A 16,976-nucleotide genomic window follows, 5' to 3' on the forward strand; every position below is an offset into this window, starting at 1 on the left:
AGCCTCATTACACCTGTAAACAGAGATTGAGTTGTCCCCATGGTGGGAATGTCTGCACAGATATTATGGCTATAGTAGCACTTGTCCTTCTGGAGTGGAAACTGACCTGGCCAAGATCAGGCGTGAGATTGAAGTCGGAGTCAAGGGTGCAGTCTGCCTATGGAAAGCCCAAACGGCCCACACGGAGACTGAATTCATCAAGACCTTGGCCTCATTGACAATATGCACAAATCAATTGAGTTAATGATCCCAGGAGAAAAAAAGCCTGCGAGTATGGTAAGTTGTTTTCTTGAAAAATAGTGAAACAAAACCTTTACAATTCTGATAAAAGATCCTAGACATGGAAGAGAAAAGTCACATTTTTCATTCTAACTTGATTCTACGGTTACTAAAGACTGTATTCTGTGAGAAATTTCACTTGAATGGCTTATTAGAGCTTCAGATTTTCTTGACCAAGGAAAAGTAGTGTTGTCAAAGAGTTGCCAAACCTCAAAGACACTTGATACAAGGTATTCTGCACCTTTATGGTACAGAACAGGTATCCTTTCTTTAGGTGGCTAGAAATGGAATCTTTTGTCTTCCTAGAAAGCCACAGAAGGCCTTTGTTGATTTCATGAAAGCAGAATTGTGGGTTTAAGAAACATCAGCTGTGTCACCTCCTTGAAGACACTGAGACATGTACACCCTTTAAACATGAAAGAAGTAGAGTATGAATTATTTTAGCTGGAAGTTTAAAGGGTGATCTTAGAAATGTAATTCTTTAGCAAGTAAGATTTACTCCTCTTTATAATTGGGGGAATAGGAGGTGACACCACACAAAGAATTAAGCCCGTGTAAGAATTAAATATTTATTTGCCTTCTAAAGGAGATTGAAGCAATAAATCATAAAAATTTCTTTGAAAAAAGTCTTTGAAAATAACTTTTCATGTCTCTCATGGGGAAAAAAAATCTACCACCTGTTAAGCACCAGGTGGTATTAAGTAGTTGATTGACGTTTTTCAACTAGGCAGAAAGTATTTTGAATTAGTTGAGGAATGTTTGTGTATATTTTTCCTGACAGTGAATGCTATTCTCTCAGGTATGGAGTAACCAAGATTTGCATGCCATGAACTTTCTGTTACTTCACATCTTTGGAGCCTGAAGGAGCAGTGTTGTTCATTCATAGTTGTAAGGAACAGCACCAAGAAACGGAGGAGAGCTTAAACGAGCTTTATTTGGGAACGCTCCCGGGCGAGGCTGACTGCTCCGAGAGAAGGGGGCCAGAGAAGTCGCGCCCGGGCGAGGGTTTGGGCAGAATTTATAGGGGAAGAAGGGAAAGGGGTGTGGCGAATCCGGGAGGGCGCAGGGTATTCCTTATTTGGTGGTCTCTTCGAGTATCGCGACAATATCCGGTGCCGGTTGCGTCAGTCTTGGGACCGTTAGCCCCGCCCTTCGAAAGGCGGGAAGGCTGGGCCGGGTGGAAAGTCCCCAGGTCAGTTCCTGGAACTGGGTGGTCCGGAAAGTCTCCAGGTCAGTTTCTGGAACAGGGTGGTCCGGAAAGTTTCGGTCTGATGCAACCTGTGAATCTGATTGCGTTCCCCTGCCTCGGGCCAGTTGGCCTTACATCCCGATATCTTTGGTGTAATGGGGCGGCGTTCTGATCTCTGGCTACTTCTTGCTGAATGGGGGCGTCAAAAGGGGAGTCGGGCAACCAGAGGTCCGAGGCTTAAGGGAGACCAGTGGGGGGGTTCTGTAGGAAGCAAGGTGTAAGGGCCGAGGAGCATTTGGTTTGTGGCCACCCGAGAGACTTCCTCCATGCGCCTGCGAAGGAGCCTAAGAAAACAGGGAGCGAGCATGAACAAGATACAGATGAGAATTGAGGGGCCTAAGGTTGGTGTTAGCCAGGTATAGAGGGTGGATCGCCACCAATCGGGAATTGGGGAGGCAGACTGTTGGTGTTTGCGTTGGAGTTCTTCTCTTAAGCGATGGAGGGCGTTTACATTGTCTTCGACGAGTCCTGTTTCATTGATGTGATAGCAGCATTCCTCCACCGCATAGGCTGCCCGTTGGCGTCTGTTAGGACCGAGTATTGAGCTGCCATCTACGAAGAGGGTGCGGTCCGGGTTTGAAAGAGGGGTGTCAAGGAGTCCCTCTCTCGGCGGGCTGAGGGCCTCCACGACTTGGGGGCAGGAGTGGGAAGGGGAGGTCCCGGTATCAGAGATAGGCAAGAGGGAGTTCTTTTGGTCAGTGATTTTGGCTGAGCAGTTATTTTGCTGGTTGTACCTGGGGTCACTTATGCAGTGAAGTAGGAGAGAAGGGCGAGTCCAAATGCAGAATGGCTTCACCCTTGCCTCCTATTTCATTATCTCATGGAAGGGTCTTTCATTGGCAAAAGCTAACCAGAACCTAGCTGGCAAGAGACTTCTGGAAATGTAGGTTTTCTGGCTTCCAGTAGTATAGGGAAGAAAATAGAAACTTAGGTGTGGACATAAGTACCTATCTCAAAGGAAGTTGAAATGATTAATGAGATATTATGTACAAATTGCATATATTACGGTTCCTAGCACATAGAAAACACTAAAAAAGTGGTAGTGCTATGTGTATTTGTGGATATAAATACATGTTCATAATAGTCACTTTAAATGTATTTACCTTGCCTCTGTTAAATAGTTCTTTACAAACTAGAATGTTTTTCATTTTCCTTCCTATCTTCTCTTAGACTACATTAAGAGCTCCATATAGAATATTTTCTGATTTATTTCAAAATATTTAGCTGACAGAAGTAGATTTTTAAGATTTTTGTCTTATAACATGTCCTAAAAATGTAAATATAGCATATCAGCAGCTTTTAACATATTTCACTTTGCTCCCATGGCTATAACGTGAGTTGCTGCTTGTCTACACCTTAGTTGATGAAGTCTACTAAATACGAGTGTCCCAATGACTAACTTTCATTTCGTTATTATGTTTTCTTGTTGTTGCCCAAATTTCGGAGCTTTAAAGTATCATGAAGTTGGCATTAACATAAATCTTGGGGATGACAGTAGCATTGAAATTTCTTCACGAAAGCAGCTTCAGATCGGAGATTTTCATTCCGCCAGTCTTGGCTAACTTCTCAGACTTCCTTGCAGCAGTCACCAGATGGTCTCCCATTTCTCGGAACTCAGACGATTTTTCCACTGAGGCCAGATTTTGAGGTCCATCCACAAAGGCAGTTTCTGGCTAAAAGAACCTTCTCTAAATTTGGTGTTCCCATGGGCTTGCTCAACGCTGAATAATGCCACTGAGTGGTAGGAAATGAATTGGGAAAGTGAGAATGAAATGCAAAAATGGGGAAAAAAATCCTGTACAAGAAACTGGGAAGCATTCCCACTCACCTTTGTCTAGATGGTTGTCAAGTTGTAACAGCACAATTTGCATTAGATAACCCACCCCTCTGCTCTTGTGCTCTGTCAAATATACACTGGTGGGTCCACTACCCGTGGCCTTACCCTACACGTAATTGTCTCACTTCATATTTGTCCTTGTACTTGAAGCATCATTAGGCAGATGCATTTAAAATAATTGAGTGGTTCCTATTGTCTTTATGATGAAACTTACACCTCTTGCCATGGTGGTCAAGGCCTTTCCTATTTGACTCTTTGCTACCTTTCCAGCCAGCCTAAACTCCTGGTACTCTCCAGCTCATGTTGGATATCACCACCCACACCCATCCACGGCGCACCACCAATAATCAACAACCACTGACCACACTCACCAGCCCTAACTACCCCCATTAAGCCCTGCTTACTAGGTCTGTCCATTAGCTCCACTCCACCACCAGCCATACCCCAGCAGTCCTGGTCACCACTGCAGTCTCTGCCCACCTGATATGTCTGCCAGCAGCAGCCCTATTTACTCTGACTCCCTCTTTCACAACCTTTTGACTTAGTGCTGTTGATTCTCCTTAATATCTCATGAAATGTCTCATGCATCAGTCCCCTTCTCTCTTATTCTCCCACCTTGCTCTGGATCACACCACCACTCGCTCTCACCTGCAACACTGCACTGGCCTCCTGACTAGGCTCCCTGCCTCCAAGTTAGCCTCCCTCCAATCCATCCCATACACACTGTTAAAGTGATCTTTCTGACATCTGAATATGACCCTGTCTTCCTTCTTAGGACAAATTGTGTTGACCATTAGAGCTGTCCGCTAAATATATCTGGCTCCCCACGCTTCTAGGCACATAGGATCGCACTTCCTCACCCTCTTGAAGTTAAGCGTGGACATGACTTGCTTTAGTCGTAAAATGTGAGCAGAAGTGATGCATGGCATCTTGGGGCAGAAACTTTAAGAGCTGGTGTACAATTCACCCTATTCTCTGTCCCTCTGGTTCCAGATGGTAGCTACTCTGTTGGTCTGAGTCCACAAGTGAAGGGCCCCCAGACTACCCACAATAGATACGTGGCTTCAGTAAGAAATAAACCTTGTTGTTTTAAGTCACTGACTGGAGTTTTTACTGCAGCAGAATCTGGCACGCTCTGAGGTAAAGCTCAAACCCCTTAGCACGATACTGATAATCTTTTATAATCTGACCTCTACCTTCCAATCTCATTTTAAACTATTCCTCTCCCCACATCCTATGCTCCAGCCAAACTGTTGTTCCTGGTATGCGTTCTCGTGCTTTCTTGCTTCGGTTGTTTGCTTTTCCACCTCTGCTTTCAACTCAGCATGTCCAAAACCAACCTCTCCCTCCTTAGACTTCCATAAGCATAATATCTGGATCATTTTCCTATTTATATCAGAGTTTCTTATATATATATCTTACGTACTGTGTTTGCCTGGAATCTCATGTCAGCGCTTGTGTCTAAATCATCTTGGTATACATCTGTAATGTTTAGAACAAAGCCCTTCATCTTGTTAGTGCTTAAATATTTGTCAACTGAGTGTACTGTGTTCCTGAAATACAGGATAATTATAATACTTGTCTTAATTTTTGTTGTAGGTTTGTTTTTTTTTTAAAGAATAGCTGTAGTGAGGTATAACTGATAGACAAAAAACCTGCCCATGTTAAATGTATACAACTGATGAGTTTGGACATATGCATATACCTGTGATACTATCATTACAATCGGGGTAATAAACATATCAGTCACTTCCAACAGTTTCCTTTTGTGTGTGTGTGTGTGTGTGTGTGTGATAAGAACACCTAGCATGAGATCTACCCTCTTAACAAAATTTTAAGGGCACAGTACTGGGTTGTTACCTACAGGCACTGTGTTGTACAGCAGATCTCTAGAACTTGTTCATCTTGCATAACTGAAACTTTATACCCATTGAACAGTCACTCCCCTTTTCCCCCTCCCCCTAGCCCTTAGCAACCACCATTCTAAGCTTTGCTTCTAGGAGTTTGACTACTTTAGATGCCTCATTTAAGTGGAGTCATATAGCATCTGTCCTCCTGAGACTGGCTTATTTCACTTAACATAATGTCGTCAAGGTTCATCCATGTTATCCCAAATAGTAGGATTTCCTTCCTTTTTTAAGGCTGAATAATGTTCCATTACACACACACACACACACACACACACACACACACACACACACATTCTCTTTATCCATTCATGTATCGATGGACATTTAGGTTGTTTCCATACCTTGACTACTGTGAATAATAGTCGAGTTTGTTTTATGTGACTGGGTGGATTAGGGAGCAGCTCTGATAAAGTGTAGGGAAACTCACTAGGGGGATGGGATGGAGAAGGAAATAGAGGAGGGAACGATGGAATTGATGCATTATTACCTGGCATCTGCTCAAAACCTAATACTGTGCTAGGCACTGTGAATAATTTCTAGAAAGAAGACACTATTTTTGACCCCTATGAATTTACCCTATGGTTTGGTGACAAAGCATTATATGCATGAAGGCATACAAAACCAGTGGAGATTACAGTACAGATTTAAGTTACTAAAATCCTGTTCTAGACAGTGAATGTTCAACTATTTCTGCAATGTGCTACTGTATCTCTAAGGCTATTGCAAAAATTTTCTAGCAACATTGGTGACAGTTTACCTCAATTAAAAACTTGTCATGCATTTCAATTTAGGGAGAGGGAGCAATTCACAAAATCATGATTGTTGTAAAACCAATCCATGACCAGTGGCATGCTCTTATGAATTTGAAAACACTGGATGAGTTGAAACTTGTTTCTACTAGGTTTTCTGTGACCAGGTAGCATTTTTAATCTCCAAAGCTCTTTGAAGCCATTTGACATGATTTGAATATATTGTATGTGTGGTGTAGTGGTCAGTGGTGATAAATGTTTAGCAGTTATTCTAGGGGTCTGCCAGACCATGATTGCCAATTGCTGTGGTGTAAAAACTTCCACCATGGCCAATCTTAAACTACCAACTGAACATCACTGAATGTGGAGTTGGGAAGAGATGTGTACAATCAGCTTTCAAAAGCCCCTGCAAGCAGGCCCCCCAGCACACCACTCTGGGGGCGTTGTGAGTGGCGAGGAGGGAGGCAGAATGAGGAATGAGGGTGGGCAGGGATATAAACAAGCAAAGGAATAGCTTTAAAAACTCTAAAGGAAGAAGCAAGGTCAGAGGTTTGGATAATTTTGAACTACCTAATCAGTTTCCTGAAAAACAGAGTTATTGTTAAGCTGCACTGCTAAAGGTGCTAGACTTCCCTCTGAGCTGCCTTGACAGTTGTGACAAATAACTTCAGCCTCTACTTTAGGAGATTTTTAAGTACTGAATGTACATTTTTAAGAAGTTGCTCACTGTGAAACTAATCTATGGTGATACAAATCAGAATAGTGGTTAGCTCTTTGGAGGGGGCACAGGGGAGCTTTCTGGGGTGCTGAAAACTTTCCACATCTTGATCTGGGTTATGATTACTTATATGTTCATTTTATCTCAATAATAAATAAACAGTCATGAAAAGCTGCTCACTTTGCACATCCTCCACCCACACCCCTGCAAAATGTTTCTTCTAGGTATATGTTAGGTAAAAAAAATAGTGGGGGGACTTCCCTGGTGGTCCAGTGGTTAAGAATCGGTCTTGCAATGCAGGTGACACTGGTTCGATCCCTAGTCAGGAAACTAAGATCCCACATGCTGCGGAGCAACTAAGCCCGCACGCCACAACTACTGAGCCTGCATGCCACAACTAGAGAGCCTCAACTAAGACCCAGTGTAGCCAAAAATAAATAAATAAATAGATATTTAAGAAAATTATAAAAAAAATAGTGGGAAGGGAGTGGGAGGCAGGGAAGAAATACAAATTCTCTATTGGGTGATGTACGTACCAATAACTGTGCTATATATGATGTATTTTTGCAGAGTGTACATTTCACAGAGTGCATTATTCATTACACACACGGTGGTATTAGCTAGGAAATTGGGATCAGGTAAGTAACACCAGGAAGTAATGACTGTTGACATTACACGTAGTAATCTGTTTTCCTGGAACAAACTGCAAATGTATTCTGTTTGGAATTTAGTATTTTACATTTTATCCATAAAAATGACTTATGAGATTGGATCCATTAGTTTATTAGACTACCACAATCATTATTCCAAACTTATTTATATTGCAATCAGTAGAATGGGATGTCTCTTCCGAATAAGGAAATGAATATGAATGCCAAGGATTTTCTCTTATTTAATTTTAATAATTGTAACTCATCATATGTAATATGTATTTTTCATATTTATGCCTGTAAGTAAATTCTACCAGAGAAAATAGAAGAGGAGAAAGCCACATTAAAACTTGCAAACTGTTTCTCTCAGACGGTTTTTGGGCTTTATGTTTCCACAATGAAATGATCAGCATTAAGTCATGGTCCCTAAATGAGGGTCAGGTATGGGCCAGGAGTAATGAGCAAGGGCAGGCCCATGGCATGGCACTCATTGCTTAAACCGTTTCAGAGGAGCTTCGTATTTCATCAGGATGTTTGTTAAGGCTAGAGCTTCCAATCAAGACCTTGGAAGATCCTGGAATGGCAATTCCTTTTGGAAGCAGTGTTCAAAAATGTTGGGTGGGATGTTGTTGGCTTCATTGCCTCTGGAAATTAGCCAATCAGCAGGCTTGAAATTTTACTAACCATTCATCCCTTTAGTTTGTAGTATGACCTCTGTGGGATGGCCCAGTTGAAATATTCTGTCACTTATACGTGGTGTTTAGCAGGTTTCTTAGCATGTCTGTGCCTCAGTTTCCTCACTTGTAAAATGGAGAGAATGAGTACCTACATCACAGGCTTATGATGATTAGACGTGTAAATATGCGTCTCACGTCAAGGCATGACTGATTTATCATATGGTCAAATCTTTCACCTAAAGGCACCATTTCAGAGGCAACACTCAGAAAGAATGAATTAAATCGGAAACCTCCATATGGTGCTCTGTCCTCCGTAGGAAGAATAGAGGGTTCAGGGAACAAAGAGTAGAGTCAGGAATGTCCCCACTAACCATCACTCTGACTGACCTACTGGAGGATTTTTTGTTTCCTGTCCCTGCAACTACGCTTTACAGTGTTAAGAGACCCTGGTCCCCAAAGGGGTTATACTCCCACCAGGGGCCATAACAAGGATCCCATTGACCTACAAGCTACGACTGACACTTAGCCCCTTTGGGTTCTTTGTGTTCTTTGTGTTCAATGACTAGTAGCCAAGAAAACTCATCATCCTAACAGGCATAATTGAGCCTAATCAGGAGGAGGATAGAGGGATAATGTTCCATGAGAAGAGAGAGGAATATGTGTGGAACTCAGATGACCCACCCAGGTGCCCCCCCCCCCACCATTCCCCAGTCCATTGTAACTGAATGAACACATGCAGCAACCCCAGTCTGAGGAGGGTATGACTTACCAGGGGTTCTGATCTCTCAGGAATGAGGGTTTGGTTTAAACTACCAGATAAGCCACCGAAACCTTCCAAAGTAAAAGCTGAAGGTGAGGGGAATTTAGAATGAATAGTGGAAGAGGGAGGCATTGAATACCAGTTGCAGTCCAAGACCAGCTGAAGTGGGAGGCTGTAGTTTATCGCACTTATCTCCCTCTTATTAGGCCCACAAGAGACTTGGATGGGCTTCTCCCTGAACATGTATGGAGACGTGGATCAGTGTGATACAGGGATGGGCTGTGGCAGACCTACAGATGTGTTACTCAGATCCCTCTTCTGAAAGGACTCACTGCCCAGCTGCTAGCACCTTCAGGGTTGGTCTCAGCTTTTGAGTCAAGGTCCTGGTCTTCTTGGAGGAGCCTCTGGCCAATGACTGAGCAAGGAAGTGGTACGAGAGCCTAGCCACTTCTGTCCAATGTAGGACTCCTCAAATGGGAATCTTTGCTTCAGAGTTTCCTTGTGGGGCTGGCAGAAACTTTCTCAGATCTGCATTGAGTCTGATGGTTCCCCCTACCCCAATCCTGCTTCCTCACTCTTCCTTTACGGATGTCACTCCCCAATAAATCTCAGTGTTTGCTTCCTGACAACCCGTCCTTCCTGCATTCTAGTGCCCTGTGAGGCCAGCTACTTCTGGATGGTGTGGCGTGTGGTATGACCAGTGAATCCCATGGTCATGGGCCTACTCCCATACCTCCTTTGTTGTGAAGTGGGATGTTGGATGCGCTGTGTGGAATTTCATACTTGTGGATCAAGCATTCCATAAGCCCCTGGACAGTGGTCCCGGCTGAGGTTCTGCAGATAGGAAAGACAAGCTCACACCCCCAAATAGGTATCTATCCTGTGAGAATGAACTGTTGGCCCTTCTAAGATGGATATGGCCCATTGTAGTTAACTTGCTACCAAGTGGCTGATTGGCCCCTTTGGGGAATGGTGCTCTGCTCCGCAGGCCAGGGCAGATGATAGTGAAGGTTGTCCCTTGATTTGTTGAAAGAAATAGTAAAATGATAGCCAACACTTTCCAGCCCCCAGCAATAGAGGCAAAGCAATAGAGCTTAACCACCAGCAGCCAGGGGTTTGTAATTATTGTAACAACAGGCGAGATTAAAGTGGCAACTATGTAGGCCCGATCAGTAGAGAGCTAGAGATGGTTAATAAAACACAACATCTCTAAAAAAAAAAAAATACACAGCGTCCCTAGAGGCAAAATAGATAGGCAAACAGGGTATTGCTTAACATATAGAATAAAATAAAAAGAGTAAGAACAAATGTGCTACCTTAACTATGAGTTTACACCCACTTCTGGGGCCCCTGCTAGGGTGTTAAGTCCCGTATCCTAAGAAAGTGCCTCCAAACCAACAAACTCTCCCTTGTTTGGTTTTGAGATAAAACACCTCTTGATGAAGCACCTTCAGAATCCAGTCTCATAGGTACTCCCCTGACTCCTGCCAGCACGTGCTGGTGAGGTCTCCCAGTCCCTTCCAGTCCCTTTCCTTCCCTATTAGGTCCAGCTTCTTCGTAGAAGGATAATGTTGCTTATAGACCTATGGCTTTGTGGGTGACAGACCTCTATTGTCTCTCATACAGAGGAAGCACTAGCTGTTTTTTGGGCAGAGTGGGCCACTTCTACAGGCCGAGAAGTTTTAGAGAAGACTGGAGAGTCAAAACCTTCAGGGGCACCCACTTAGACGTCCCCATCCCGTGTGTCAGTGTGCTGGGTTTTCGCACCTAGGACCTTGACCTCAGCAGAACATACCTGTCTCAGCTGAGCATTCAACGATCCTGGAAGTTCAGTCACCTTAATGATTGAATCCTGGGTTAGATCTTTGCTTTTTTATGCTCCCCATTGCCTGAAATGGAAGCTTCTTTGTAAGCTGGAGACTGTTGGCTTCTCATGTACGGTTTTTAATTGTTATTGGCCCTCAGCATTTTATTATCTGTTTTTAGGGCATCAAGGTCACTTAATAATAAGCACCAAATTCTATTTTCTTTATATTTATAATCTCCCATAGATTTCAAATGGCTGATCATTCCCAGCTAGTGCATCCTCTCCACTGGCATGTTTTTCCAAAATACCACAGGTGAAAGTTTAATAATTCGGTCGCCTGGTAGTAGGGGCCGTCTGTGTAAAAACCCCCACCAGGAAGACGGTCCTCAGTACCAGGCAAGTGGTGAGGGATCTGGTCCCCAAGCCCCATCTATGGCCTTCTTTCGTGGACCACTTCTGTTATCATGATAATGTTACAGATTGGACTCTCAGAGAAGCAGTTGCCGAGAAGAGTTAAGAGTGCAAAAGCTTTATTAGGTGTATGGTCAGGCCACTCAAGATGGCTGTTCTCTTGCTGTCTGTACTTCCCCCTGCTTGACCAATGCCTGCTTCACCTTCACCCTCCTCACAGGAACGTGCTTGCCCCTTGCCCCAGCTAGTGATTGTTCTCATATTTAGACCAGAATGACTCCACCTGCTAGTTTGTTAAAGGGAAACACCTGCCTTTGTGATGGTAATTAACCTGAGGGACTGTGAGGGACAAACCCTAGCTGCTGGTTTCCCTGGTAACTGATGAGCCAACCTGAGTCAATTTCCCCTATAAATGGTTGCCTCCTTCTCCGCTGAGTGGTGAAGATGGTTGTCGTGGCCTGTCTGCGGTACACAGTAGGGGTGTCGTTCCAGGACTCTTTGCTTCAGACATGTAAGATTTCCCCTGTCTAACAAACCATGGATGTCTCTGTTGCTGTCCCCAGGCTCTTCGGTTTCAGGCTGGACAACCACAAGGCTTGCAGGCCTGTGGAGCGCAGCCCAACATTAGGGAATAATGCCCGTGAAGGGATAGGGACAGAGAAGCAGGATTGAGCGGCGGGGGGGCCAGCAGACTGTGATGTGAATCTGACAAAGTCTCTGCCAGCCCAAGGCAAGAGAAGTCCTATACTGGGTACAAATAGCTAGGCTCTTGTACTACTGCTTTGCCTGGTTACTAGTTGGGGATTACCCTGAGACAGTGCGACTTTGATTATCACCACTTTGCTCTGTCATTGCCTGTGGGCTACCCCAACAAGAGTGTGACCTCGGTGCAAAAGCCCAGGCAGATTCTGGAGATGTTAACAGCTGGAGGCTGTCAGCTACCTACGAGGAGTCAGATGGCAGTAAGTTCTTTCTTTCTTTCTTTTTTTTTTTTTTGTGGTAAGCGGGCCTCTCACTGTTGTGGCCTCTCCCGTTGCAGAGCACAGGCTCCGGACGCGCAGGCTCAGCGGCCATGGCTCACGGGCCCAGCTGGTCCGCGGCATGTGGGATCCTCCCGGAGCGGGGCACGAACCTGTGTCCCCTGCATCGGCAGGCGGACTCTCAGCCACTGCGCCACCAGGGAAGCCCGCAGTAAGTCCTTTCTTGAAGAAGATATGAGGGGTGCATAACTATGGTCTGCTAATGGACTAGCCTAATACCATTGTGTATGAGCGAAATTTATTTGTTTGGATTAAAATTTATATTGCCCACCCACTATCCAGTGGTTGAGTCTCACAAAAGAGATTAGATTTGCACATCTGAGTGTCCTGTGAGTGAATGTATGACCTTCATAGAGTGCAGTAGCTTGGGGCATTGGCCAGGGGGGGCACCCATAGTGGTGATGATGACGACTAGTGCAGGAGATACGCCACATCCGAAGGAACCTGAGGGCTTGGCTGCCTGTCTGGTGGGGGATGAGGTAAGGCTTATTTTGGGAGAAGAGTGACATTGAAAAGATGGCAGGCTATGGGAAACTTCCTTGGCTAACTGATTATGTGAAGGATGGGCCTCTTTGGACAGAAAACTTGTGTGTTTTTTCATTTTCTTTTTAAAAAATTTTTTATTGGAGTATAGTTGATTACAATGTTGTGTTAGTTTCTGCTGTACAGCAAAGTGAATCACTTATACATATACTTATATCCACTTGTTTTTAGATTCTTTTCCCATATAGGCCATTACAGTGTATTGAGTAGAGTTCCCTGTACTATACAGTAGATCTTTATTAGTTATCTATTTTATATATAGTAGCGTGTATATGTCAATCCCAGTCTCCCAATTTATCCCTCCACCCTCTTTCCCCTCTTGGTTACCGTAAGTTTGTTTTCTACATCTGTGACTCTTGCTGTTTTGTAAATCAGTTCATTTGTACCATTTTTTAGATTCCACATATAAGTGATATCATATGATATTTGTATTTCTCTGACTTCCTTCACTCAGTATGACAATCTCTACATCCATCCATGTTGCCGCAAATGACATTATTTTGTTCTTTTTTTTTATGGCTGAGTACAGTATAAAGTGGCATCTCTTCTCTCTTCTCAGCACTACTTCCTAAGTTATGCCTCTGGGTTTTTTTTCCACTCTCACATTTCATTCATTTGTTCATTCATTTATTTGTTCAACAGACACAACTCTGTTTCAGTTATGGAAATGATTAAGAGAGAATCTGCCCATGGTCCAGCAGGGAAGACAATATATTGGATTGGCCAAAAAGTTCATTCGGGTTTTCTGTACGATGTTACAGAGTATATCTCTGTGTGTGTGTATATATATATATAGTGTGTATACACACACACACACACACACACACACACACACACACACACACACCAATATATCTCTGTAGTGCTGTGAAAGAGGCAAGCACTACTGAGATGGGACAACAGAGGTAGGGTCTCTAACTCAATCCTGAGGGGAGAGGCCAGTCAGGGAAGACTTCGCAGAGGAAAGGATGCCAATTTAGTCTTAAAGACAAGAGTATGAGTTAGTCAAGCATAAAAGTGAAGGGATGGAAATTCTAGGCAGATGGAGAAGCATGGTCAAAAACATGGACTCATGGAAAGACATAGCAAAGCCAGAAATTAAGTAGTTGAATATGACTGGGTCTTAGTGGATATTTGTGATGAAGTGGAGAATGGAGGTGAAGAGGTGGTAAACAGTAAGACTGGAGAAATGGGCAGGAGGCAGATCATGAAGGGCTTTTTAAATGATAAACTAAGGTAATTTACTCTTATGCCATAGGGCATTAGGGACCCACTGATGCTGAGGAGTGACGAGATCAGAAAAATCATTCTGGCTGCAGTGCAGAGGGGGAATTAAAGGGATTAAAAACTAGAAAAAGGAGGAAAAACTAAGAGGCTATTGCATTAAGCCATCTAGAAAGTATTTCAAGCTCAAACTAAAGTAGAGATTCTTAGAAGTAGATGGATTTCAGAGAGATGGAGGGAGTAGAGTCATTAGGACTTGGCTGAGGGTAGATGAGGGAAGGAGCAGATAAGGTTGATTACTAGGTTTCGGGATTGGGTGACTAGGCTTGTGGTGATCGATCCCCTGTCCTCCTGTCTTCTCTGTGCGGCCCAACCCTCTGTGGTGATGGCGAGAGTAAAGGAAAGAAATCAAAAGAATGGGCTGCTTACAGTGCTCTGAACGCTTACACAAATACACAGACTTGGCTTTCTGTAAACTGAATACATCCGCCCATTCTTTGCCTGTTCTTTCTCTCGTTCTATCCAGGTTCCACCTAGCATCTCCCTCAGGGTGATCAGAATCATCTCATATTATGTTTCAGGGAGTGGTTTGGGTAGCTTGTTCCTAGTTTGCATATTCCTTCTTTGGTGATAATACTAGTTGGTTTGCACTCATGTGGAAGAAAACCACGTTATGACTCCGGGATCCAAAACGATGAGAAGAGTCATAGCTTTTCACTGCATCTTACAGCTGTACAAGCTGACGGTAAACTGACTCATCTGTTTTTTCGTTGTCATTTGTGCTGTGGGTTCTCTTTTTGAGTGCAAGCCTACTTTTTTCTCGGATTGTCACATCTACCAATTTTAAAGTTTATTAGATTTATTCTTTTTTTTTTTTTTTTTTTTTTTTTAGATTTATTCTTATATTCTATTTTATAGAATATAAGAATATACTGTAATTGGGGGAAAATGTGGGCCTTAGAGGGCTTTACCAGGTTTAGAGAGGGTTTCCCGTCTTTCAAGAAAACTAGCAATCTCAGGGGGGAAGACTGCAATGTTTGGAAATATTCGTAAAATTGTTTCACCCTGTCAGCCTTGCATTCAAGCTCCTTGAGAGCTGCCACCAGAGCTTTAATTGACTTGTTCAGGCTTAATGAATATTTATTAAGAAAAAGTTAAATCAACCATTTTGCTACAGGATTGAAGCTCAGTGAAACCACTGCAGGGATAATTTTGCCAAAGCTGCTGTCACGGGGAGAGGATTATTTTTGAGGCTGTCATTGCAGGTTCTTTTACACTTTTATAGCTAGGGCATCGTGAGTCAGTAAATAAGCAAATACCTCCTGCTTGGAGGGTGGGCAGTTTGGCAGGAAAGTGGTCGTTCTGAGGTTTTCAACAGCTAGAGGCTAATAGGGGCCAGTGTGACTCCTTAGTTCAAAAGGCTCACAGCTTCTGAGGCACAAAGAGAAATTCAGTTAGATTCTACCTGATTACATTAGGAAGTGCAAATCCAAGTGAAGGGGCAGAGGGAAAGTCTTCATTTGGGGCTCTTTCTAGTTGTTTCTCTGAGCACAGGATTGGGCATGGATGGATGTAGATTCTTTCTAGTCATCATCTACCTTGCTGCCGAGACTGCAAGCCCCTGAGGTCAGGAGCCAAGTGTGCTTTCCCCTCAGCCTGGAGAGGAGAGGAAGAGAGTGTAGGCTCTCCCCACAACCGTCTTGTCCAGGTGATGTTTGGTTACAAGGACAGCAATGGCTGTCAAAGAACTTGGGTATCCTGTCTATTCAAATGGGTTTGTGAACTCTCAAGTGTTGAGGATGCTAAGACAGTGGCGGTAGGTTGGGACAATGGCAGACACTCCTAATACCTTCCTCCATCCTGTCCTAACAACAGTGCCCTCCCAGGGAGCCTTCTGAGAAAGTCCAATTGCACCATCTTCACTGAATATAAATGGTTTGTCCATGATTCTTAGTCTTAGATGTAAGGGAAGTCTCCTAGCAACCTCATTCTTTCACACTCAGGCCTGGAGGCAAGTTCCAGTAATTCTCAGTGCCACCAACCACTCTCTTCCAAGACCTTGCTTTTTTTTTTTTTTAACATAAATTTATTTATTTATTTTTGGCTGCATTAGGTCTTTGTTTCTACACATGGGCTTTCTTTAGTTGCGTTGAGCAGGGGCTACTCTTCACTGTGGTGCATGGGCCTCTCATTGCGGTGGCCTCTCTTGTTGTGGAGCATGGGCTCTAGGTGCGCAGGCTTCGGTAGTTGTGGCACGTGGGCTCAGTAGTTGTGGCATGTGGGCTCAGTAGTTGCGGCTCACGGGCTCTAGAGTGCAGGCTCAGTAGTTGTGGCGCATGGGCTTAGTTGCTCCGCAGCATGTGGGATCTTCCCAGACCAGGGCTCGAACCCATGTCCCCTGCATTGGCAGGTGGATTCTTAACCACTGCGCCACCAGGGAAGCCCGACCTTGCCTTTTCTTTAGTCTAGATCGATAGGGGTGATACTGTGAGTCCTCCCAGTAACCCCAGATTCAAAAGAAATTTCCTGATGGGACGTTAAGTTCTGTGTGTTCCCACAACTGAATGCAGATATATTGTCGCTGAGTTTTATATCTGCCAAGTGATCTGGTAATAAATGGATGCCCAGGAAGCCCAGTTCAATAGGGTGAGGATACGAGGGGAGGGGTATGGCCGAGAGTAGCTGAACAGCTGGCTCAGATTTTGAAAGTAAACTCTCCAACTGATAATAGGCTTTGGTGGTTTATGACCCTATGAGACATGTCAGTGCATCTTCTGCTTCACTGAGTCTGGACTCTGAGGAATAATGGTTTTGCTTCTTGCTTCTCCATTTGTTCTCATCTTTTTCTATGTTCATCTTCCCAAGTCACAGTTGGCCCTTTCTCACTACCCAATACCAGGAAGGTGATATATAGGACCATTTCTTCCACGATCCTACCAAGGTTTCCTTACCTACATTTGCCCTTCCTGTTTGGAGACTGTCCTATAGACAGAGTGTGATCAGATGTGAGTGTTAACAGGGCAAGAAAACCAATGCAGAGACCAAGAGGCATTCTCCTCTTGTGCACAGGGGGAGTGTGACATCTGAAGGGCAAAGACTGTTTGGCAGACCTGGTTGGCGAG

At 43.9% G+C, this 16,976-nt stretch overlaps 1 long non-coding RNA gene across 1 annotated transcript in view; it reads left to right on the plus strand.

Moving 5' to 3' along the window:
* Nucleotides 1-11,738: 11,738 nt before the first annotated feature.
* LOC132418504 (uncharacterized) overlaps nt 11,739-16,976 on the plus strand; it is a 330,667-nt gene continuing 325,429 nt past the window's right edge. Inside the window, exon 1 of the long non-coding RNA XR_009518004.1 lies at nt 11,739-12,238. This is a non-coding gene — a long non-coding RNA (uncharacterized lncRNA). The remainder of the gene's footprint in view (nt 12,239-16,976) is intronic.

The sequence above is a fragment of the Delphinus delphis genome, chromosome X (genome assembly GCF_949987515.2).
Source record: "Delphinus delphis chromosome X, mDelDel1.2, whole genome shotgun sequence".
Classification (NCBI taxonomy): domain Eukaryota; kingdom Metazoa; phylum Chordata; class Mammalia; order Artiodactyla; family Delphinidae; genus Delphinus; species Delphinus delphis.